At 53.1% G+C, this 25,943-nt stretch overlaps 1 pseudogene; it reads right to left on the bottom strand.

Annotated features, from left to right (window-relative positions):
• Window positions 1-18,052: 18,052 nt before the first annotated feature.
• Window positions 18,053-24,263, bottom strand: LOC102251521 (annotated as a pseudogene).
• Window positions 24,264-25,943: the final 1,680 nt, after the last annotated feature.

Genomic DNA, 25,943 nt, shown 5'->3' on the forward strand with positions numbered 1-25,943 from the left:
ACCGATTAGACGAAGCCCACCCGCATAGGAAGGGTGATCTGCTTTCCTCGGTCTCTGATTTATGTTAATTTATGTTAATTACATCTAAAAACACCTGCACCACAGCATGGAACCTGGTGTTCAGTCAACCAGCTGGGCCCCATGGCCGAGCCAAGTCGACACAGAGGGTCCCCCATCCCCAGCAGGCAGGGTCCATGCCGTGCCAGCTTCTGGGTGGTGCCCGGCCCACGTTGGCATGTCCCCCTGGCGTTCTTTCTAAAGCATTTGTACATTTCTTTTCAGACACTTTAAAAAAACAACAACTCATCAACAAAATATTTTCGAATGATGTCTCACAGTATGAAATTTTGTCTGGCTGGTGATGATTCTCTAATCATTTGCTTACACTGTATGACCGAGATGTATGTTTACAGACCTGACGAAACACCGTGATGTGCTCAGAACCCTTCAGAGACGAAGGGGCCCAGTAGCATCAGAGATCCCCCCGTCCGGGGAAGGTGGTTTCTATGGAAACCCAATCACGGCGAAATGGGGTGGGTCTCGTATCAGGACCAAGGCAAGCCGACACGCACCTACTGTGGATGGAGAAACTGACCAGGCCAGAGGCTCAGGGCTAGTTTTAGGGACACGTGACTTGTATGCCGGCAGGCGGACAATGTTGGAAAGAAGCAGACTCATGGGCATTGGATGGCCGAAGCAGGGAGATGTGGACAGCCCAGGAGTGGTCTGGTGACGGTGTGACCCTCACAGGGCCTGGGGAGCAGGGCAAACAGAACCCCATCTCTCAGAATCACATTGGACCTCCTCAGGGCGGCCCTCAGCGTGCCCTGCCAGGTGCTTCGCAGGTGGAGTCTTCGGATGTCCTCAAGGTGACCTCGAGCTGTCCCGCACGCCACACCCCTGCTCGGGACACATGCTCATCCTCGACAGCTCAGCCCTTCCTGCTCTCAGCCCACGTGACTCCCCAGGGGCTCTCTGCTGGTGCACAGACACCTGCGTGGGGCTGCGCATGTGTTTTCCTCCACGGAACGAGAGGGCTCGTGCTGGACGCCCTGCGGCGGCGTGGGGCCAGCGCCGTGGCCAGCACTCTGAGAGCTCAGCGTGTTACATACATAAATCGCAGATGAAAGCCGCAGCTAAGCGCATTGCAATGGTCCAGAAGCAACTGTCTGGCGAGTTCAATGGAGGCTCAGCAAGCGTCTTAGAATCAGCACATTCCATAATGTCGGTGTCAGAGCTGGACATGCGCTGAGAAAGACAAAAGTGTTGCAGTGTTTCTCTTGAGGGTCCACACAGATCTGTGTGATTTCTGTTAGCAGATCCAGGTGTGGCGTCACAAGCAGGAGACCTTAGCCTTTTGGATTCATGGAAAGGAAAATGAAAGTAAACCTTCGATCTGGTGGCAAAGCACTTGAAAATGGAGTCGCCATCACTGCCTTAGCCTTTTGGATTCATGGAAAGGAAAATGGAAATAAACCTTCGATCTGGTGGCAAAGCACTTGAAAATGGATGCCTCCAATAATCCCAGCTCCAGCACGAGCTGGGGAGACCAAGAAAATAATGGTTTTAATACATCTTTATTTTGGGAGCAAAATGTGTGCTTTTTAAAAATTATTTCCCTTTATTTCTTGAGCTGATTTGCTGCAAGTTTGCTTTTTTTATTATTTTTTTTCCCAAAAGCAATTTTTGGTTATTGATTTTCTTTATTCTTTTGGGTTTTTTCTCACATTAGTTTTTGCTTATTTTAATCATTTTCTGCCTTTACATTATACTTCTTTATTTTGGGAGCAAAATGTGTGCTTTTTAAAAATTATTTCCTTTTATTTCTTGAGCTGATTTGCTGCAAGTTTGCTTTTTTTATTATTTTTTTTCCCAAAAGCAATTTTTGGTTATTGATTTTCTTTATTCTTTTGGGTTTTTTCTCACATTAGTTTTTGCTTATTTTAATCATTTTCTGCCTTTACATTCTTTAACAATTTTTAAAAAGTTTTTAGCTACCTGTTTTGATTTTTAAAGGTGTGTTTCATTCCTGATGTTGAAGTAACTTGAATTGTCAGAGAATATGCTGAGTCTGGTCCAGGGACTGGTATTACAGCCGCCCGCTGAGCTGTGAGAGATGCTCGTTGCTGAGCTGCACCCCAGATCCACTGGCGAGTCACAGAGTCCCGAGGGATGGAACCCCGTCCACGCACCTAGTGACGGTTTCAGCACCTGCGGACCTGGCCACGCGCCTGGTCACCAGGAGAGCCCGTGGCGCTGTTTCAGTCCGAAGGCAAGAAACAACCGATGTTCCAGCTTAAAGGCACGGAGGCCGGAAGACTCCCCCCTTACTCAGGGAGAGTCATGCAGCCCTTCAACTGATCGGACGAGGCCCACCCGCATTAGGGCGCCCATCTCCTTTACTCAGTGTATCACTTTAAATCTCAAACTCATCCAGAAGTAACCTCACAGAAACACCCGGAATGATGTTTGATCAAATATCCGTGCACCTCATGGCCCAGCCAAGTTGACATAACATTATGCATCCTAGTTATGCATCTAAGAACAGAGTTTCAAACACTAAAAAAGCAAAATGTGATACCACTAAGGTTTTAGAATATACATCTTTATCCTCATACTTGGAGATTTCGTCACCCTTTGCTCATTATTTGGTACAATATCAGACTTCTGAGGCTGTACTTTTCAGTTTGGGATTTTCCATCTGGCTCTCGTCTGGATCTTCATCTCTCTGCTAAGGTTCCCCCTCCAGTTCCTACATCAGTGATGGCGACCCTTTTGAGCTCGGCGTGTCAGCATTTTGAAAAACCCTAACTTAACTCTGGTGCCGTGTCACATATAGAAATTTTTTTGATCTTTGCAACCATAGTAAAACAAAGACTTATATTTTTGATATTTATTTTATATATTTAAATGCCATTTTACAAAGAAAAATCAACCCAAAAAATGAGTTCGCGTGTCACCTCTGACACGTGTGTCATAGGTTCGCCATCACTGTCCTACACGCTCGCCCTGCCCAGGAACAGCTTTTAATCGCTGTTTTACAAATCTCATCTGAATCGTCTGGGGACTGTTTCGGCTGCTTTATGCCTGGATATGGGTCACATTTTCTCATTTGTCTTGCATTTGCAGGGTATAATTTTATTGTGTCTTTGACTTTGTGAAAATATCATCTAGATGTTTAATCCATTGGGATTATGTTCCCAGATGGCGTTTGTCTATGAAAATGACAGTTTCAAATGTTTGCTCAGACCCTCGTCAAAGACGCCCCAGAGACCAGCACACCCACGAGTATCTACTTTTTCTCCAAAGTCACGACCGTTAAGATCATTGTACGGGCTGTTGTGTTCACACAGGCCGTATGCTGCTGTTGCAAGGATACCCGCTAGGGATAAATGTGTCCCCAAACGGTCGTCATAATTAAAATCATTTTCCTCCAATATTTATCTTTCAGTAAGTCCTCCAGGGAGAGGTAGAAAGACCAGAAAACCCTAGGAAACCTAGAGAGACTCATTATCGGGAAGATTTCCCCAAAGAGGGCGGAAAAACGCCAAATGAACAGGCCCCTTTCTCCAGCCCAGTTCCTGTCTCGCATCCGAGCTGGCTCCTGGAATGAGCCCCCAGGCATTTCATTCTCCTCAGTTTGCACTTCAGTTCCCTTTGTTGTAATGATCGGAATAACGCTGACCTCACGGGATTAATGTAAGCATTAAATGAGATGAATTGTGTCCGAGTTTGGGGTTCATGGTAAATACTTGATAAATAACGGTACATTGAATCCAAATCTGAGACTGTTGCACAGGACATCGGAAAGACCAAACATTCAGACTTTGGGTTTAAATAGTGGGGGTCCGTTGGTAGCTTGTGAATTGGTGCATTTCTGAGTCCCAGTTTGCTCATCTGTAAAATGGGCCATCACGAGCCGTCGCGTGGGGAATAGGGCAGCTGAACTGAAAGGATCGAGCAGAATGACCAGCCCCGGGCCCACCGTACAGTCTCCGGAGAATTAATATTAGAACTTTTTGCTTAACATTCCTTTTCTTATGTGCTCTCACACGGATAATATGCATTATGATCTCATTTTCTGAAGCTTTAGGGTGAGAAGGCACCGCTCCATTTAATCCGTCTTCCCTCCCACACACACACTCTCCCTCCTTCCCAACAGTTTTCCTTTCTCTATTTCCTTGCTGCTTTGGGCTCAAGTGGATTAACTGCTTCTGAGCCTCAGAGACTGAGATGAACCCTGGGAAGAAATCTCAGCGCAGATGGCTGGCAGCCGGGCCGATCAGAATGCTTACTGTTCCGGCGCCGGGACACGTTTAGAGGTGAGAAAGATAAAACACGTTTCCTTCTCAAGCTGAGGAGTTCCCAGAAGGCAGTAGGTAGAGAGCCTAAATCAAGGTTAAAGAATGAATACATTTTCTGTTTGATGTTTACCCATTGACAGGTCTTACGTGTGAAGAAGAAAGTCAGAGCCTTCAGGGGCTTCACATTTAAAGTCAGTTATGAACAAAATCCGACGGCATGGACGGTGCTTTAGATAAGCTCCCCAAAGCCTCATCCTCAGAGTCAAAGCTTTTATATTTCCACTAGAGGCCTAATGCACGAAATTCGTGCACTTGGCAGAGGGGTGTCCCTCAGCCCAGCCTGTGCCCTCTCGCGCAGTCCGGGAGCCCTTGGGGGATGTCTGACTGATGGCTTAGTGCTACCGTGGAGTCAGGAGAGGCTCGCCAGCTGTGAGCCTGGCTTCTGGCCGAGCGGCACTCCCCCTGTGGGAGCGCACTGACCACCAGGGGGCAGCTCCTGCATTGAGCATCTGCCCCCGGGTAGTCAGTTCACGTCATAGCGACTGGTCGACCAGTTGACTGTCTGCTCCTGGTGGTCAGTGCACATCATAGCAAGAGGTTGAGCAGCCTTAGCATATTACACTTTGATTGGTTGAATGGCCGACCAGATGACCGGACACTTAGCATATTAGGCCTTTATTATATGGGATTCCTTTTCCTTTCCACCATGCTACCACTGTGGTAGAGAGCGTGTGGGACTACGGTTCCAGACAGCGGCTTCTTAACATGTGGCTTCCTCAGTTCTCTGTGAGATGAGAGTCGGCACCACCCATGAGCATCCTTCCTCTTCTATTTCCACTGTTCCTGTCCTGTGTCGGGGCCTCAACGTTGCCCCTGGGGCGATTTAGAAAAAAAAAATCCTTCCAGTATTTGCCCTTCTAGTCAACTCTCCAGACAGCTCCTGGCATCATTTTTTGTAAAATGAAAATGTGATTTTTTAAGACTCTTCGATCCTTGACGATGGCAGAGATCTTCTTAAACTTCCCTGTCTGCCAAAACCGAGCGTTATAAATGGGATCCCGGGGCATTCAAGGACAGAAATGCGCAGCAGTGGCTGAGGCAGGCGTGGCTCAGTGCTCGCCAAATGCCGAGGGCGCCCTGGGCCTCCAGACTCTAAGTTAGATGGAGGGCAAGCGACTCCTTCCAGATGGTGGTGCCACGGTGCTTAAGGCGCTGCCCTTCCCCTCTCCTGCTTCCCCGACCTCGAAGACGGCGGGTTGTGCTGACCGGGGTGCAATAGGAAGAGAGCTGTTCTACCCTCAGTGGCCTGTGTGTGAGGGAGAAATAGCTGCTATTTGTTACACTGCGGAGCACGGGGCTTCCTTGTTATGACAGCACAGCATAGCATGACCTGACTAACAAAGGTGCCCAGATTTTAAAATTTGGAGATTTCCCATAAAAGTCTTGAATTCTAGCTTTATTTGGAAACTAGAAAATCTGATACTAGGTTTGAACGCTCGGATGGCAGCAGTCTGCTGTACGGGGCGCCCTGCTAGGACCCTCTCTCTCCCGTCCTCGCCTCCTGTTCTCATGTTCTGCCCAACTAGCATCCTGTGGACTCGCGGCCAAGCCCCCTGGTCTGCAGAAGACAATTCCAAGCCCCACAGGGCCTCACGGGCCTGTCCTGATCGGGGCTTGTTGGTCCCTGCAGCCCGATCCTCCGGCACCACCAGCACCAGCAGTGTTGCAGTTTGCAGCTGCTCTCAGGTTCACTGCAGTTCGTGCCTCTAGGATTTGGGGGTTCCGGCCTCAGCCTCTATGTCCTCACTGTGTGGTTTATTTCAGGAACCTTCTCCTCTCTTCCCTCTGCGAAGTCTGTCCCGTGCCCTTCCTGCTCTTCTCCCAGACAGAAGATGTCTCCATTCCAACACCACCGTCTGGCCGGCTGTGTACCTCCTCATCCCGAACCCCAGAGCAGAGGGGGCTGCACAGCTCATGCTGATGGGGTTCCTGCTGAAGGGCGGGGCTTGGTTTTCAGGGCGAAAAGCAATGGCTGTGCACGGTAACGATTCAAATAGCACCGAAGCCTGGCCGGTGTGGCTCAGTGGATAGAGTGTCGGCCTGTGGACTGAAGGGTCCCAGGTTTGATTCCTGTCAAGGGCACATACCTCATTTGCATGCTGCATCCCGGACCCTGGTCAGGGCTTGTGCAGAAGGCAACCAATCAATGTGTCTCTCTCACATCCATGTTTCTCTCTCTGTCTCTCCCCCTCCCTTCCACTCTCTCTAAAAATCAATGGAAAAATATCCTCAGCTGAGGATTAACAACAACAATAACAGAAATAGCACCCAAAGGCTCACGGTGGCGACCACCCCCCTCCCCACTCTGCCCATCACCCTCAGCCACAGCCTGTCCTCGTCCTCTCTGCTCACATGTGCCTGTCGCTGCCTCGCCCCAGGTACCACAGGGGAGGCTGTGTTCCTTCACTGATTGTTTGCCTCCCCTCTCACCCTGTCTTCCCGGCATTTGGCGGTTCTCTTGCTGTGCTTCAAGTTCCGCCAGCCGCCTTTAGAACCGGAGGAATAAGCTTATTACTTTCTAGTCCTTATTTTCTGTTCCTTTTGATCGTGTCTTACATTGAGCTTCTTTCTCCTTCCCTTTCCTCTGCGTCTCCCTCCCTCCCCCATAGCCTCATTCTGTAGGCAACATGTTTTGCTGTCAAGGATGTTTATATTCATGTTATATTTTTTACCCTAATCGGGTCTTTATTTATTCATTCAGCTTAATTCCTTTGTCCTTACTGCAAAAGCAGATCCCTCCCCCCTGCCCCCATTCTTAGCTCCATCTCCCCGTTCCCAGCTTCCTTCCCAGCCAGCCCATCTCCGACTTGTCCTTCTAAAGCAAGGAGAAGCCCTCTTCGGCTGTGAGCGCTTCTGGCCACCTCTGCTTTCCCTCCTTTCCGCCTGCCTTTCTGCTACTGCCTAACTCATCAAGGGCAGGCTGGGTGCTGAGCTAGGGCTGCCCCAGGTACGCTGTGTGGGAAAAGAGAGACAGCCTGGCCGATCGGTGCGCCGGGAGTGAGCGCTTTGCTCTGTAAACACAGATGGGGTTTAATGGGCTGCACGGGCAAACCCAGAAGGGCTTGTGTTGGAGCCAAGCCTGTCATTTTTATAACAACATGGTGTTTTGACACATCGCTCGGTAGTCCGTACACTTCAGACCTGTCAGGCTCGCTGAGAGGGAGGGCGGGCCCTCAGAACCACCTCGACTTGGCGGTGTAGGCAGCTCGGCCCTGGAGGGTAGGGCCTGGGTTCCTGGTACGGACAGACCTGCCAGTGACTTCCAGGCCATTTCCACCCCCAACAGGCACGAGGTTGCTGCCCTGGGGAAGGTGCTGGGGTCTGCTCCCTCACGGCCGCTGTCAGAGCCCCTTTTGGTGACTTTCTTAGAGCGTCTGTGGTGCGATGGACCCGGCCTTCCTTCTCCCTTCGCCCAGTGATCTAACTCCGATTTCCCACGGCAACGTGCCCACCTGCCCGCATATGTGCCATTGGCGGGGCTGACCACGGACTCCAGCCCCGGAGAAGCCTGGGACTGAGCCTTGGCACCGGGCACATCCCAGCACCCGGGCCACAAGCCTCAGCTCAGGCTGGGCTCGGACCGGAGTGGCACACCCGTTTCCAAAGACCTCCTGGGAAGGACCGATACTGAACCACAGGGCTGTGAGCGGGGCTAGAAACCGTGCCCTTGCATCAGCTGTCTTAACCCAAGTTCTCCCGAAAGCAGCGCCCGAGATGAGAACGTGGGTCCAAGTAGCTCATTAGGGAGGTTCTTCCGGGAAGAGGCGTCGAGGAAGGAGGGAGAGTGAGGAAGAGGAGGGAAAGGCAGCGTCAGGTGTGTGTCCATGTCTCAGTGCTGTGTGCAGCGGGAATCGGCTCTCCCGGTGGAGTGTCAAGGGCGAGGAGGCTGGAGCGGTGATCTGCAGGGTCCTGCTCTGCGCCGGGTGTAGTTTCCCACTGGGTGTGACTCCCACACTTCTGGGTGGCGTGAGCCCTGAGGCTGAGAAGGCTCCTGCAGCGGCGGAGAAGGCCCTGGGTGAGAGCACACAGGCAGGACTGTGATACACAATAGTTAGTACATGGTGAGGCTGAGCTCCCCTCTGTGGCTGGGAGCCCTGGGGGACATGAGTCGAAGGCTGACGCAGGGTCGCCACAGCTAAGTGCAGAGCTGTGAGTGTGTGATCAAACCGTTTTATGCCACTGAGTTCTGAGGCAGCTTGTTATGCAGCAGTAGCTGACTGATGCACTTTCTATATAACTTATATTCACTGATGATCCTCTTGTATTCATCAATAAATTCAACTAATATTTATGTGGTGGTTCCTGTAGTTCACCCTAGAAATAGACAAATAATCTCATAGGGACAGGCCTGTTGTCATGGCCTCGGGGGGGCAGCAGTATTTAAAGAAAGCATCACAACATCCTGCTAGAGCTGTGATGGGGCTCATCGGAGAGCATGGGAGTGGGAATTATAGCAGGAACATCTTCCCTTTGTGGGTTTATGGTTGAAATAGATTTCCAGAAGAAGCAAAATCGTATCTGAAATCTGAAGAAAAGTGATATTAAAGTCAGGCCTGAAGGGCACTTGGGAAGGGGGAGATAGTGGAAGAGAGGACGTCACAGACGGAAGGAAAGGATGCAGACACCGGGCAAGGAGCGGACAAGGACTGCGGGGACTGTGAGATCTTCAGTAAAATGGAGGCGGAAGGAGAGCGGTGCCAGGCCCCGACGGGAGAGGGGACGGGACTCCGACCACGCAAGGCCTCGCAGGCCTCGTGAAGAAGTCCAAGCTTAATTATTAGAGAACGAGGGGATGAGAAGCTGTTTTATGAAACTTTAAAAACTCCAAGTATTTTTCTTCTTTGAAAATTTATAAATAACTTAGTTTATGCGAATAACACATTTTGAATATTTTAGGGCAAAATGAAAAAAAAAAATTAAAGGTCTTTTCCGAAATCAACACACCCACTCCGACAATGAGGTGCTGGAGCGTTGCTAATTAGCCGAGAGCTCGCTCCTGACCCACGCGATCGGGGGGCCATGTGGAGGATTTAATATCAGGGTGCGAATGTGTGCTTTCCTCTGCGCTTTATTGTTTGCTTCAGATGTTGCCACGGGTAACCAAAATCTGTTCCAGAAATTGACAGTTCGTGCTTACAGTAAGGCAGGCAAAGAAGAAAAGGAATGTCTGCTTTCACATCCCACAAATCTCCCGAGCCCCCTCCTCCTGGGTCCTCCCGGGTGCCAGTTGCCATGGACTTCTCCACACGGAGTCCACGGGACAGAGCCGGATACCCCTGCTCCTTCACTGAGTCCCCAGGGGATCGCCCAATTCTCAGCACACAGTAGACACTGTATATTTCTGGAATACACGAATAAGTGAATGATTGATGGATTGGCTCATATACACCACAATTAGCTGGTCTAGGCCGGCTTCTTCTACTGACTGAAAGCTTCCTGAGGTCATGAAGCAGGTAACAGATGGATAGCAGACACTAAGGTCTGGATAGATGGATGGACGGATGAATGGTTGGATGGATGGGTGGAGAAGTGGATGGGTGGGTGGGTGGATGGTTGGATGGATGGGTGAGTGGGTGGGTGGATGTGTGGGTGGATGGGTGGATGGATGGATGGAGAAGTGGATGGGTGGGTGGGTGGATGGTTGTATGGATGGGTGAGTGGGTAGGTGGGTGGGTGGGTGGATGTGTGGATGGATGGGTAGATGGATGGGTGGATGGGTGGGTGGGTGAATGGGTGGATGTGTGGATGGGTGGATGTGTGGATGGGTGGGTGGGTGGATAGATGGATGGGTGGGTGGGTATATGAATGACAGTGATGAATTGCAAGCATCTGCTAACCAGAAATAAGTTGAAGTCCAAAGAAATAGTATCAACACAGAAAGATTAGTTTAAGAAGGTGGGCTGAATAGCTGAGACAGAGATTGAAAGACATAGGAAAAGCACATGAACAAATGAAAAGGGGGAAATTAAGCAACCATAAGTAAAAAGTTAGAGTGGAGCACATGCCTCATCTCAGCCTAGACCCGTGGTCAGCAAACCGTGGCTCGCGAGCCACATGTGGCTCTTTGGCCCCTTGAGTGTGGCCACGAAGTTTCAATTGCACTGTACGTGTGCGTGCCCGCACGTGGTATTTTGTGGAAGAGACACACTCAAGGTGCCACAGTTTGCCGACCACTGGCCTAGACTATGTGCCTGGGACATTTTCAGCTCCTAACACCCTCGGTCCTTGTCTGCCTTCTCTGTCCAGCTGTTTCTCCCTCAGTTATTAGACGGAGCCTAGATAAGTCAATATCACTGTGATCTTTTAATTCCTGCAGTGGTGGAGATGGTAGCAATGATCTAGACCAAATTATTTTTTACTAGAGGCTTGGTGCACGAAATTCATGCACTGGTGGGCGTCCCTCAGCCTGGCCTGCACCCTCTTGCAGTCCAGGATCCCTCGCTCTCACAGTCCAGGACCCCTTGATTCTTACCGCCCCATCTACAGTGGAGGCGGGAGAGGCTCCCGTCACCACCGCTGTGCTCGCCAGCCATGAGCCCGGCTTCTGGCTGAGTGGCGCTCCTGCTGTGGGAGTGCACTGACCACTAGGGGGAAGTTCCTGCACTGAGCATCTGCCCCTGGTGGTCAGTGTGCATCATAGCGACTGGTCATTCCACGGTCCGGTTGATTTGCATATTACTCCTTTATTATATAGGATTTTTTCCTCCAAAGGCATGTAAAGAGAGGATAGGTGTGGAACAAAAATAAGTTTTTCCCACTTGATTTCTCTGATATTGTTTAGCCACGCTTCATGGCGTTTAAAAAAGGAAGGCTTGGTCTGGTGACCTTGCCATTCCCCGTGGTTTTTAGAAATGTTGGATCCCACCCATTCTCCAGACGTCCCCTCCGTGCCTACCTTTCAGAGGACACAGCGGGATCGGGCAGTGCTTCATCAGGGCACCGAGAGGAACAGAAAGCCCACTCCTGTGCTTAGGAAAGTCCCCACCGACATGGTGGGGCCCCCCTGCCCCCCTCCCCTCCTCCCCACGTCTGTACCCGCATCTTGGATCGCCCACCTTTCAGAGGACACAGCGGGATCGGGCAGCGCTTCATCGGGGCACCGAGAGGAACAAAAGCCCACTCCTGTGCTTAGGAAAGTCCCCACTGACATGGTGGGGGCCCCCCTGTCCCCCTCCACCCGTCTGTACCTGCATCTTGGATCCCTGTGTCTCCTGGGGAGGTTGTGCTGAGCTGAGCTTCAGATCTGATGCCTGATTTCAGGTCTGGAAACAAATGCCTGTGCACAGGGGTTTCTGTGTCACCGCTGGTGGCCGGGCCTCCCGTGCTTCCGCCGTCTCTCACAGCACGCAGGTTGCAATGAGGAAGCGTCTCTGGTTTGTTGTAGTGTGAACTGTGTGTTTCTTGTCCGTTTTGACTCAAGTAACAGACGTTGCCTCATCCGTGTACAGCAACCCCGTCTCCATTCATCCTGGAAACACCCCTCTGAGGAGTGGAGGTTTCTCCTGGCACCTCCAGTCCTCACGAGGTTCTGTGCACCCCCACTTGGAGGTCCCAGGCCCCTGAGAGCTGACAGGTGAGGAGAAAGCAGCATCTCTCTCCTTTCGTCCAGCCCCGACACTTAGTGAGCGGTCACTCTGGGCACAGAGCTCGCATGACAAGAGGCACACGGAGAAGGACCCGGACGGGTGGTGGAAAAGGGTTATTGAATCCACGGGTTTGTGTCTGAGCCCGATCGCGCACAATCTCTCCCCCCCCACCCCCCGGGGAAACGCTGTGAGATAGATATTATTATATTATTTTTCTGGTTTGTTTCCCAAAAGGGCAAATCGATGTTTGGGAATGTTAAGTAGCGTTTCCCAGGTCATGCGTCCACGAAGCACCGGGGTGTCCTGACTTTCTCGTGGGGCGGGTGTCCCCAAAGCACCCTCGGTCTCACTGCCGTGGGGACAGGTGGGGGCCCCAGGCTCTCCCCCCGGAGAAGGCAGTTCAAGCCCCACCAACATCTGGATCTGTCCACAGTCTCCTGTTCTCCTCTCGGCCTCCTCCGATCACAGTTACTAGTACTACCCCCCGGATCAGTCTCTCAGGAGGTCACGGGCCCGGCATCACCCACACCTTCATGCCGTTCACATTACTGCACCCCCTCTGTCCGCAGGCCTCCGGTCCCCAGCAGCGAGCTCCCACTGTGGAAGGAAGGCTGGTGGGTGCCGGGTGAGCCTAAAGCACCGCCTGGGAGCAGAGCAGGGACTTCCAGGGGGGTTGTTCGAGGGCATAATGCCTTCCCCTGGGTCCCAGACACCACGCCGCAGACTCAGCCGTCTTCTGCTTACCTATCTGGTCAGGCCAACCCGGACAGCGACCCTGAAACTAGGAGCAGGGAGGGGTCCTACTGAGGAGCCGCAGAGGCACGTGGCAGTGACAGCTGTGGCTCAGGGTGGGAAGGGGGAGGACGCCCAAGTCATCACTGACGCTCACAACAATCCCTGGTGCATGCTGGGAGGAGCTGTCTGAGCCTCTGTTAGTGTCACTGGGTTACATCAGCTTTTCAGGGCCAGCGGAGGAGACAGCAGCACAGGGCGATCTTTGTCCTCAATTTCGAGCCGAGGAGACATGATCTCACTTTGATAAATAAAAAAAACACACGTGCTCCGGTCCAGGACGGGCCGTGGCAGTGGCTACGCAGAGATGCCCCCTGGGTGTGCTCAGGGCGGGGACAGCAGGACAGAGGCCGGCCTGGGCAGCTCTCGGAGGATGGGGACTGCGCTGAGCAGGGAGTCCTGTGTCTCTCCCTTTCCGTCAGCTCAGCAGACGTGTGGCTCCTCAGCAGGCCGACCGCGGGATGATTTGGGCAAACGCACCATTGCATCGCTTGGCGTCACGTCACGTCTGCGGCTGCCCGTTAGGGACAAGGCGCCCGCTCCACCCTCTTCCTGGCTCCCACTCTTCGTGAACACTCGTCCCCAAGCCTCTGAGGGTGTGCAGGAGGCTTCCGCCTTGCGAGCCCCGAACTAGAGCGATGGCTTAGCCCCGGCTAAATAGGAAGTACCTAGATTTCATTTGGCTGCATTGCAGGCCCTGCCCGGGGCTCTGCCACAGTCCCACCCGGGCCTCTCTCATCACTGCCGTCTCACGGCATCTCGGGGACCCCCTTGGTTTCCCTGGGGTTATGACTGCCTGGAGGGAAAGTTATAAAAAAGACCATTTGATTGTCCACAGGAGACACTTTATTTTTAAATGTGTTTTTATTAACTTTTTTTTTATTTTTTTAAGAAAGAGAGAGGAAGGGAGAGGGAGAGATAGATAGAAACATTGATGAGAGAGAAGAAGCATTGATCTGTCTCCTGCATACTCCTTACTGGGGATGGAGCGAGCAACCCGGGCATGTGCCCTGACTGGGAATTGAACAGGTGACCTCTTGGTTTATGGGTTGATGCTCAACCACTGAGCCATGCTGGCCAGGCCACAGGAGACAGGTTAGATGGGACTCAGCAAAGCCCAGGACTTGGTCCCGAGTCATCTGATGAAAAGTCTCATGTCACCTTCACAGCAGCTGCTGAATTGGATGGTCTATGCCAGGGGTGGGCAACCCCTGGCACGCGTGCCAAACGTGGCACGCCAGTAGCTTTTGCTGGCACGCGAAACCCTCTCTTATAATCTTCCATTTACAATTGTTTTCTTAATATTGACTTTTTTTATTTTTCAGATAAATTCAGTATAGGTACATCTTAGATAAATAAATAATTTTACATAACAAGTTATCTTAAAGACCCTAGACATGGATTGACAAGAGAGGGGAAGAGCAATTTCAATAGTGTCGAAAACGAACTATTGAGGACTTGGAATGCCATTCCAGAAAATTTTTTCTGTTTAAAAAACTTTGCAACAGCGTTACTCTCCATGTTTTCATCCACATATGCTTGTGAATCTTTGTTCTCAGAGATGACTTTTGTTAAGTCTCATAATAGGAGTAGCCTGATGGATGAAAGTAGTACCTCGTGCATATCTCTGAAGGTCACAAAATATAAACCTGATGTAAAATCTCTGTCATCAGTGTTGCAGCAGCAAAAGTCCCACTGATAATATCAAACGGAGTCATAAAGTTTTCTGTCGGACTATCAGTGTACATGTATACATTAAAAAATAAATGTATTTTTCATCATCATATACTGTGTTTTTGTTGCTCGAATGAATTTTATTATTTCTTCAAGGTTCTTCACATACGTACACCTTAAGAGATATCAAGTAGGCATAACATGTTCTCCAAAAATTAGGGTTGGCACGCAGAAGAATTTTGAGTCAGAGATTTTGCTGGTTTTGGCACGCACTCACAAAAAGGTTGCCCACCCCTGGCCTATGCTTTGCTCTTACAGTTTTCAGGGTTAGGAAACTGAGGCGAAGAGAAGTTACATAATTGGGATGAAGTGACACAGCTACGAGAGCTCAAGTGGGACTGCAATCCAGGTTCCTGTGATACCAAGGTCCAAACCCTCAGGCTCCCTCCCCGAGTCCAGGCCCTGGAAACCGGGCCATGTTAATACAGCACTTGAGCTGAATGACTTTGAACTTGAGTGAGAATTGCCCAAGCTGAATAGTTCTCGCTGATTCATAGTTCGCCGTTCAGTGTTTGTTCGTCCCATCGTTGTGTTTGCTGAATTAATCACACGGGAGATATGGTATCTGCAGAGTTGAAACTGAGCTTTCCTCTTGCCTTTTCTGGTCCAACGACATTCATACTTTACCCCAAGGACCGTGGCCAGTCATGCCGGGGTGTTGACTCCGCATACCCTTATCTTATCGTAAAACAACACACATAATGACGCTTTGCACACAGACTTATCGTGCAACTCAATGTAAATAAAACTTAATTTCCTTTCTTTGTTACCACACATCAGTCTCAGGCTCAAAAGTGATTTCCAGCTTTCTGTCCATTAAAGGAATGAATGTTTGGGATGTTTCTAACATTTTCCCTTAGATTGACCAGGATGGGACAAGGAGATTTCTTTTTATTATACCTTGGGGTGTGGCGTCAACTGCACAGATTAGCAGAACTTTCGCAGCAGGTTGCTGGGAGAAGGGAGAAGCCAAGGTTGGCGGACTAGGAGTTGAGGACACCCGGCCGATTATGGGGTTGTTCAGGGAAAGGGTGGGCCCAGCAGCAACGTCTCGGGGAGGCAGGGTCTCCTCCGTGCAGGAGGCTGGATGAAACGGACCGCGCCCAGCAGCTGGGAATCCGAGCAAGGCAGCGGCGGCACCGGGACTCCTGGGGGAGAACGCAGGCCTGGAGGTGCAGAGGGCGGAGGGCTATTGGCAAAGGAAACAGAGAGTAGAGTTAGCAAGGAGGCCATGAGCGCCAGGCATGTCCAGGTGGCCTGAGACCGTTTAGATGGGACTCAGCAAAGCGGCCACACGAGGCCACGGTCAAGCACAGCCAAGTTCCAGCCTGAGGACACTTATCTAATCGGGGATCCATCTGCACACACCTGGCTCCGTGTGCACGCAGGGCCCGGCCGGGCAGTGTCTGAGGGGAGGGGCCTTGCCTACTCTCGGGGGGAGGATGGGGAAAGACACCCCCATGGGGACAGGACCGGAGCTTCCGCTCGGGACGCATTCTGATGGGCTCTGGTTTCCCTGATCCAACAGCACCTGCTCTTTGAAAACCAGCCCAATGTGTAAGGACTGGCTCCCCTCACCTTAGCCATGGGACTGAGCGGGTGAGAGAATTCCATCCCCTGCCGCGCTTAGAAGTGAAGTCTGTACGAGACGATCCAATCGCTACCTGTGGTGTGGCCCTGGGTCAGCGCGTGGGCACCGTCTGGGAGCTCCTTAGAAATGTCAGACCTCGGACCCCACTGGGCCTATTTAACAGTTGGCCGGGGTGATCGAGAAGCACTGCTCTGATCGGTTCCGAGATTGGAGGGGATTGGGTCCTTTAGTCCGCCCTTGATCTCCTCAACACCACAGGGAGGGAGGAGAGAGTGTGAGCTGGGGGCTAGCTATGTCGTGTCGTTGTCACGTGGTTGGTACATAACCTTGGGCACTCAGTCTTGATAGTCTTTGCTGTAAAATGGGCACCATGCAGCTATCCTGTGGTGCTGAGGAAATTAAACAACTCCCTGTGTGTAAAGGGACTTCCCGCGGTCCCCAAGAAACGGCAGGTGGTGGACACACGTGGCGCTGGCAACACGGATGGTGTCAGGAGAGGAGTCTCCATCCCCCCCCTTGCCCCCCCCCCCCCCCGCAGCAGCCTTCACCGCGCTCCCTCGGTGGGTGGGTTCAACAAGACCCTGGGAACTGAAGTTGGTGGGGTCGGGGTGACTGGGCATGGCGGCGCTGGGCGCACACTCCATGGCTTCTGGCCAATAGAACCTCCCCCTCCCGCCCTCACCTCCCTCAGTGCCCCCATGCTTCACCCAGCTCCTCTCAGCGGCTCCTGATCCCTGGTCCCAACCACACCCCAGTGGGGACGTGGCGGGGCGGGTCTGGGAAGGGCAGCTGACTTCAGTTTAGAATTCACTCTCCCTTGTCATGGGCCAAAGGGCACGTGTTCATTCCTTGACGACTGGTCTGGTAATCAATGGTGACTATTCTTTCTTTAATCCTTCACTGCCCCCCTTCCTCTGCCCCCCTTTCTCTGTCTTCCTTCTAGTACCTACGTCATTCCTCCTTTCTTCCTTCTCCTCCTCCTCCCCTTGGTTCATCAGCTCTGGTGACTAGTGCTCAGCTTGATCAGAGTTGCTCTGTGGTTCACCTTGAACGTTCGCTTGCACGCGCTCCGGGGCCCTAGGCAGCGCCCACAAAGAGCTTGGTTGCGTTGGCACTGCTATTTGTGGCCCCAGGACAGGACTGCCTGGCGGCCTCCTGCAGCCACCAGGTGGCGGGTGGCGGTGATGATCACTGAGGGTTATGTTCCTCTAACCAGGACATGGGAGCATCAGAGAAACGCCCTCCTGATCGAGGGGAAGGGCCTTCTCGGGCCCGGCGGCAAGAGATACGGTTCTTGTGCTGGGCCTCGTGTCCTCTCTCCCGCACGGAGCAGATGCTCATAAATTGTTTGGGTTCCAGGCCAGCGGTCAGCTGCCTTGGCGGACTCTCTGAATTACTAGCCAACATGTTGGCACCTTGTTAATCACAGGAAGGTCTGCATTGCCCGCTGGGGGAGAAACTGCTTTCCGAAGGGATACATCACTTGGCCAATCAGAGCTCACTATCCAGTAGTAACCAGATAATCGTGGGTCCGGCTGCCTGTCACTACTTGAGCCAATTCAGCAGAGACAGGGTTGAATCATACATGAGTGTTTATTCCAGTCCTGCCGGCAGCGTGGGAGCAGCAGGCCATCCACAGAAATCTGCTTGCACCCCCACAAGCCAGCTGCTTATATTGCGTAGAAGGATGAAGATTACCTTCGAAGTAGGCAAAGGGTGTGCCAAAAGGGTAGTTAACAGGTCTGCAGATTTGCAAAGGCCTGAGGGTGTGCAAAGGCTGGGGATCTTCAAAGGGCTGGCGGCTCTGGTTTCTGCAACAAGGTTGTTCATCTTTCCATGATCACAGGCAGCTCCCGATGGGGAGGGGGGGCCGAACTTTCAGGTGAGCTCCCAGGTCCCGCGTGCAACTCCCAGCCAGATTAGGATGAGCCTTCTTTACTCAGAACAAAACAGTCACGGTGAACAGCATGATTATTATTTCTTACAATTCGAGCTGGACCCCCGTATTCTGCTGCTGCCCCTGTCACAGTGACGGCGCCGTCAGCCTCCGGGCGGCCTCCTCGGCGGCACCGCGCTGTTCCTCCCGGTTGCAGCATCTCCGTTAGCACGTCCTTAACGGAGAGAGCGGGGAAGTTGTCAGGGCGACCTTTCCGTTTGCATGCCTACACAGCCCGTGCGTGTCTGCTTCCGGTCCCGTGTGTGGCTGTTCATCTGTGCAGCGCAAACTCTTACACCTGAGCTACTCGCGCCTCTATCTGCACGCACACATCCAGCTTCCTGGTGTCGCTGTAACTGCCACTGGCCGTTCCCTCCTGCCTCTTCCCCAGCACAGTGCGGGCGACTCTGGTCAGCTCGGCCCAGGACTCCGCAGGCAGCAGCAGGGACGGGCAGGAAGGGCGGGCCCTGCTAGTGGACCCAGCAGAGGTGGGTGATGGAAGTGGGCGGGCCTGGCCCTCAGCCCAGGGCACCCCCTACTCTCTGTGGGGCCTCAGGCAGGACATCTCGTGCCGTTCCCCCTTAGCGTGCTCATCGGTGTGTGCAGGTGGGGGTCCCGCAGGTCTGGGGTGACAACCAGGTGAAAACACAAGGCCGGGCCCAGTCATTGATGGTCCGGAACAGGAGGCACTTGGTCGTTATTATGGCAGCGTTAGCGCTGAGATGGCACCGCAGGGAAAGGCGCTGACCTTGCTGAGCGTTATGATTGGCGGGTCCCCACACGCTCCCGTGTTGTCTCACTTGAACCCCACAGAAAGCCAATTGGATTTATTGCCCATTTTACTTATGAGAAACCTGAGAGTGCGGAGGGAGAGACATGTGCTCAACGACACATAGCAAATTAGCAGCAAACAGGAGGTCTGGACCTCCCTCCAACACAGAGACTGGTCCTTTTATGGAAGGAAGAAGGAAGGGAGGGAGGGAGGAAGGGAAGGAGGAAGGGAGGGAGGGAGGAAGGGAAGGAGGAAGGAAGGGAGGGAGGAAGGGAAGGAAGGGAGGAAGGCAGGAAGGGAGGGAGGGAGGTTGATTAGATGGATTGGTGGGTGTGTAGAGGGATGGTTAAATGGAAGGATGGTTGGGTGCATGGGCGAGTGGGTGGGTGGGTGGATGGAAGGAAGAAGAAAGGAAAGAAAGGGGGGAATCAAGCAACTCATGAAGGGATATCTTTCTCAAGAGGATGCAAATATAAGGTGGTTTGATCAGATCGCCTGTAACAGTCTTTTTAGCTCTGAGTGTGTTCTTTGTTAAATATTGATGGAGCGATAGCTTGTGGTGGGACCCTAGTTGTCCCACGGAGTTTTACTGACTCATTCATCTCCGCCTGGCCCTGTGGAGATGAATAGTGCGAACACAACAGGCAGTGAGTGGGGTCGTTCCTCCGTCCACACACAGGCAGACGGAGGCTTCAGTCCCGTCGCAGGGATGTTCTCATTCCCGGGGCTGCCCCTTGGATGTTCCTGTAACCAGGTACCTGGTCCACTTGGTAGCTTAGAAGCAAACAAAACACGAGTGTGTGTGTGTGTGTGTGTGTGTGTGTGTGTGTGCGGGGGCGGGGGGGGTGAGTCTGGGATCTTCCCTTAATGGGGCCCAGCACTTGGCCTAGCACTTGGCCAAGACGCTTAACTCTCTGAGCCTCAGTGTCCCTATCGGAGAAATGAAGATACCCTCAGTGCCTCCTAGGTGGGCACACAGCCCTGACCTTGGCCATCGTAGGTCCTCAGCTGGTGTGGGTTCCTCTGCCCCCACGCTACCCCCGCCCCTCGCCTGGGGCGGAGGAAGGCTCCTCCTGAGATTCCGAGAGCTGGGATCTCACACAGTCGTTTCTCCCGTTGAGGCCCCAAAGCTGTGTGAAAACTTGCCTCCACCCCCGTTGACGCTGAAACGAAAAAGATTTTTCTGGTGGTTCTGTTTTCCTTTCTCGTAAAGTAGCCGAGATAACGGGCCTGGTGCAGTCTGGGCCCTGCAGCCGGTCGCCTTGCTCATTAACAGCAGCCTCCACTGGGTGACTTTTTTAGGGAAATAAATCACACATATTCAGGTGTCTGGTTCTTACCACCATTAAACCTAACTGCCCTGTTAGTATCTCTTTACTGCCCTTGTTTTATAAAGACCGTGGAAGGAGGAGCTGCAGTCCCCCAGCCGGGGCCTGCGGGGAGCTCCCTTTCATGTTGCTGATGCTTCACATAAAACGCGTCTGTCGTGCAACCATCTGGGTGCAAGGGTCTGTTGAGAGCTCCCCGCCCCCCCCCCCGATTCTTATAAGCACCCACTTAGTCTTCCAAGCCCTTCGCTGGCTTACATGTACGAACCGCTCAGCCCCGTGGGTGATGAATGTGTGACTGTGACCACTCCCTCGTTCCGGTTCCCGGGAAGGTGATGGGAAGGGAGCCGGCAGAGACACGTAGGCCTGGCGCTTGCACCCTGCAGCTCCCAGGCTGAGTCAGCAGCGTCCCCCCCCGCCGCCAGCGCTTCGCTGCTTTCCCGACTCACACGCCTCGTGGAGCATTTAACAATCGCTCAATATTATTTCCATCCATTTGCGGGGAAGGAACACCTGGATTTAAAAATCTGCAGGTGCAACTTGTCATTTTTCTTTTTGAAAATTCCACTGAGGGCAAGTGATTTTCTGTGGCACTCTCCTACCAGGCAGCGTTCTATTTGCATAGGAAACGGGCTGAGCTTCTAATCAGGCAGGATTACTGCCCTTGCGATGCTTTTTACAGATGCAAAGCGACGTGGGGAAGGAGCGGGGTAATGCCATGGGCTCAGGGGTGTTCAAGGAGCTGATTGCCTCTAACGCGTCAGTATTCTAACCGCCCAAATTCACAGCCCAGGCAAAGAGCCACAGTCAAGGGGCCAAAGAGCCGTATGTGGCTCGCGAGCCGCGGTTTGCCGACCATGGGCCTAGAACAGGGGTGGGCAAACTTTTTGACTCGAGGGCCACAATGGGTTCTTAAACTGGACCGGAGGGCGGCCGGAACAGCATGGATGGAGTGTTTGTGTGAACTAATATAAATTCAAAGTAAACATCATTACATAAAAGGGTACGGTCTTTTTTTTTTTTTTAGTTTTATTCATTTCAAATGGGCCGGATCCGGCCCGCGGGCCCTAGTTTGCCCACGGCTGGCCTAGAACATTCACCAAAGGCCTATGATTAACTCCTTCAACCAGTGTTTGCTGAGCATCTACTGTGGGCCACACGCTGTCCTGGGCACTTGTCACGGCCTGGAGACGGATAGGGTCTTGGGACTCAGCTCAAGCAGGACACGCAAAGGCAAGGGGAGTCTGTGAGCTTAGCCCAGCCGCGGGCCAGATCCGGCCCGTTTGAAATGAATAAAACTAAAAAAAAAAAGACCGTACCCTTTTATGTAATGATGTTTACTTTGAATTTATATTAGTTCACACAAACACTCCATCCATGCTTTTGTTCCGGCCCTCCGGTCCAGTTTAAGAACCCATTGTGGCCCTCGAGTCAAAAAGTTTGCCCACCCCTGGCTTAGCCTCTGACAGAGGAGGTCCCTGTCGCGAGTTCTCCTCCAGCACGGCCTCTCCCTGTGGGCACCGTCACCGCTGGAAGTTTCGCTGTGGGCACGAAGCCGACTGCTCTTCCAGCCACTAGGCCACCAGCCCCGTGAGAACAGGACGCGCGCCTGGCTGGTGCAATCGCCGATGTCAGTGCGCGGCGTGGGGCGTGCAGGAGCTCAGCCCACGAGGCTAAAGGCGGGATGGAGGCAGAGTCTCCTGGAGGACCCGGTGTTTGGGAAGAGTTGGCAAATGTGGCAGATTTTGTACAGCAGGTCCTCAGATAACCGGGAAAAGCAAAGTGGGGGCCGTGGCCGAAAAGGACCCTCCCCTTCGGTGGCCTCCAAGAAGCAAGAATGAGAAAACCGGAAGGAGCACCAGGAGCCTTCGTGTCATCAGCGGGAGAGCGGAAAGGGAGGGATGGTCAGTCCTGACAGCTGACAGCGACCGGGGCTGCCGCCTGCTGCGCCATCAAGGCCAGGCTCCGTGGCTGTGAAGTGAGCTGCTGACTTCCTCTCCCACGTCACTGCCCGGTGCGGTGGTGGTGGTGGGGGGGGGCGGCTCTGTCTGAGACGGTAGCTGATGCCCTGGAAGCAGTCACCTCGAGGGCTGGAGGGGCCCGGAGCGGGAACCAGTGCGGAGCTGGAGGTAGAGCTGGGATAAGGAGGGAGCGGAGCACCGCGGTGAGCCCGGCTTCCACAGAGGCTGAACCGGACATGGCACATCGTGTGCCAGGCGTTTACCGAGAGGATCTCCCAGGAGAAATCTGTGAGGCTGGGGAGCATGATGGAGAAAGTGGGGGGAGGGGGCGTTAAGCAGGGCTGGGCTTCCCGATCCTGCGGGGAGCGAGCTTGTGGGTGCAAACTGCGTCCCGTGTTTGTCCCGCCTTGAGGCACGGAGATGGGCGGTTGTACGCCCCACCCCAGCCCGTGATGGGACGAGGGCTCCAGAGGGCTGTGTAACTCCAAGCTGCATCCACTCCAGGGCACACCCTGCCGCTGGGGGATGGAAACCCCAAACTTAAAGGGCCCCAGGGTCTGTGTGGGGAACCAGCAGTGTCTTCTCCATACTGCCATCTTCCGTATCTCCTGACATGCTTTGCACTGGCTGAGCCTGACTCCTGGGGTTGCGCGCGGAAAGCCTGTATGCGGGGAAGGGTGAGGGGCCGGGGGGAGAATGTGAGCACAAACAAGCTAATGACAGGTAGTAGGTGCTCGGTGGGACCCGCTGGGCTGACTCACACCCCGCGCGGGCTCTCGGCTTCAGGAGGCTCTGCAGAAATTGAATCCATCAACGGCAGCTGAAGATTTACCAGCACCAAGAAAATCGTCTTCAGTGGGGAATTACGATGTGCCTGTGAGTGCATGGCAGATGCTGGCGTGTGTCAGGCCTTCTACAATTTACTCCCAGGCCCTGAAGGGAGTGCGGGGGAACAAGATTCCAGCTCTGTTGGATGTGGTTCATCATCCGCAGTGTCGAACCAAAACTATTTCCAAGTAGTTTTTATCTTCAACATGTGGAGCGTGCGTTTTCCAGGAAAGTCCACACGTCAGCTGAGGTCCCACGGGCATCGCGCAGACTCTGAGAGGAGAGCCGGGAATCGCCGCAGCTGCATGGCCTATCCTTGCCTCTCGGACGTTTGTTCTATGGGTTCTTTCCAGAATTAACAGTGGGCTCCACCCTAGGTGGTGCGGGAGGGACTCACTGTGCGGCCTGCCAGCGGCTGTCGTCATGTAATTCTCGGGAATGTCCGCTCAGCGTCTCACCTCTCAGCACACGTGATTGATGGAAGTTGTCTGGCGTCCGGGAAGACTTTGGATCTACAAGATGAAAAGCGTTCAACTCTTTCAAGAGAAGAGGAAGGGGAATGGTTGTAGCCCTTTAAATGCCAGGCACAGTGCTGGGCCCTGTGTTTCGCAGACTCGCCTTCTTCCCCTGACATCACCACACGTCAGGCTCGAGCATCCTTGCGACGCGGAGAACGAGACAGAGACTCAAAGACGTATCCAAGGCCACCCAACCGGAGGCAACACAACCAGGACCTGAACCGGGTCTCGCTGACTCTATAGCCGTGGCACCGAGTGCGATGATAATAAAATATCAGCAGTTCCATCTATGGTTTGAGCCTCTACTTCTACCTACCCCACCTCACTTTCTCCTCCTCACCTTGCCCTTGACGGTAGTCCGTTTGGTCATCACCACCTCCTCTCGCTGCTGAGTGTATATATCCGTTTTCCCAACACCCCGGCCCAACATGACTGCTGCTCCGTCCACGTCCACGGTGAAGGTCACGGGAGCGTCCTTTGGCTGGCACTGGTGGAAGAGTGGCGGTCCCACCTTCTTGGCTGTCCCTTGCCTTAGTTCTCCTTGTCGGAGTCTTCTGAGAGCCGAGATGTGACTAATTGTCTGCACACCATTCCCTGTGCCATCGTTCAACGCCCGCAGGCCTGCGAAGACAATCTCATCTTCTGTGTGACAAGATCTGTGGGTGTGCTTGGCAGCATCCGTCACCCGGGACCGTCCCAGACACATGGGCAGGTTCTCCAGCTGACAGCCCAGCCCAGAACCATCTGGTCGCACACACAGTGGTAGGCGTCGGGGGCTCTCGCCGTCCTCATATTCCTCCCGGTCCCAGGTGTCGGAGCTGACAACTGCCTGGGACACAGCTTCAGGCACAGTTCACAGGAGAGATCCACAAACTCAACAGCAAAAATAAGAGTCACGCAGAAAATTCCCATTTCCATTTAAAAAATGTTTTAAAAATATATTTTTATTGGTTTCAGAGAGGAAGAGAGAGAGAGGGAGAGGGAGAGAGAGAAACATCAATGATGAGAATCATTGATCGGTGCCTCCTGCATGCCCCCTACTGGGGATTGAGCCCACAACCTGGGCATGTGCCCTAACCAGGAATCAAACCGTGACCTCCTGGTTCATAGGTCAACGTTCAACCACTGAGCCATGCTGGCCGGGCCCCATTTCCATTTTTACTGCCTTCTTTCCCTTCCTCTGCGGTCGAGTCTGGGACGCTAAGGACTCATGTGCCAGCTCCTCTTCTTGCCCGAAGCGGCCATGGGACTTCCTTCTAGAAGGTGGGACACAGCCGATGTCACTGAGGATTTGTGAGAAAGCCTTTGCATCCCCAGTTACAGGAGCTATTCCTCCTTCCTCTGCTTCCTCCAGTTCTTTCTCCTTCTCGATGGCCGTGGCTTGAGTGACAGGGATTCCCCCGTGACGAGGGGAAGGCCAAGAGCTTCCCATCAGCGATCGCCCTGACACCGTCGGGCGGGTGCATAAACGTCCCTGCGGAGTGCTTGCTGCACAGAGAGAGCTGTCTGCAGAAGTTCCTGTCTGGTCCTCGTGGATTTGCAGCCTGATGCCACCCAGTCCTAAGGAACACATCCTCCATGGCTCCCGAGTGAGTCTCTCACCAGCCTCAACGCTCTGGGGGGCTCTCTAGGGAAATGGAGGGAGAAGGAGCGTTCGCTCAGACAGTGACCGGGAGCAAAGTGAATGGAAGCGTGAGCAAGAGCAGGAAACACTCGGGAAGTGGAGAGGTGCACACACACACACGCACACGCACACGCACACGCACACACACACACACACGCACACACACACACGCACACACACACACCACACGCACACACACACGCACACGCACACACACACACACACACGCACACACACACACACACCCAGACAAAAGCGTGCCCACACACCTGGGTCCTGCTGCTACAGGAGGATCGAACTATCTGAGGAGGATTTCAGAATTCCATAAATCCTAGGTGACGTGGGGACATCCAAGGGTGGACATACTGAGGTGCTTTTCCCTAATTTCTGCTTTTAAACACACACACTTTGCCCCAGTGACTGCAGATCGAGATCACAGTTATTCTGATGTGCAGATCATAAACACGGTGTGTGCATTTTTGGGGAAAGTATGCAAATTATTCCCAAGCTCCTCACTGGAACAGATGAGCAAGGGCTGATAAACGCAGGTGTGTGGCAAAATGCTCGTTGTCCGTGAGCGTGAAGTAAACACCCTGTTTTGTCTTGTTTGGTGAGCTGCTCTATTATTTCATGCCCCGGGCACATCCACTTTCAATTATGCCAGCGCTGCTCCTTGCTGGAGGGTCTTAGGTTTCCCAGCCGTGAAATCTTCCATTAGGAGTCTGAGCGTCACCTTCGGTGTGGGCGGGGCCGTGTCGGAGGAGGAGATGCGGTGTCTGTGTTCCCAGGAGGCGTGGGCGTGAGTGAGGGGGGAGGCAGAGAGGGTGGCACCTGGGAGGCCCCCGGACAGTGTCCACTCCGCACAGAGGAGCTGGCCTTCCCAGGCAGCCAGGGCCCTCAGGGCTGCAA

Source organism: Myotis brandtii, unplaced genomic scaffold (genome assembly GCF_000412655.1).
Source record: "Myotis brandtii unplaced genomic scaffold, ASM41265v1 scaffold390, whole genome shotgun sequence".
NCBI classification, from domain to species: Eukaryota; Metazoa; Chordata; class Mammalia; order Chiroptera; family Vespertilionidae; genus Myotis; species Myotis brandtii.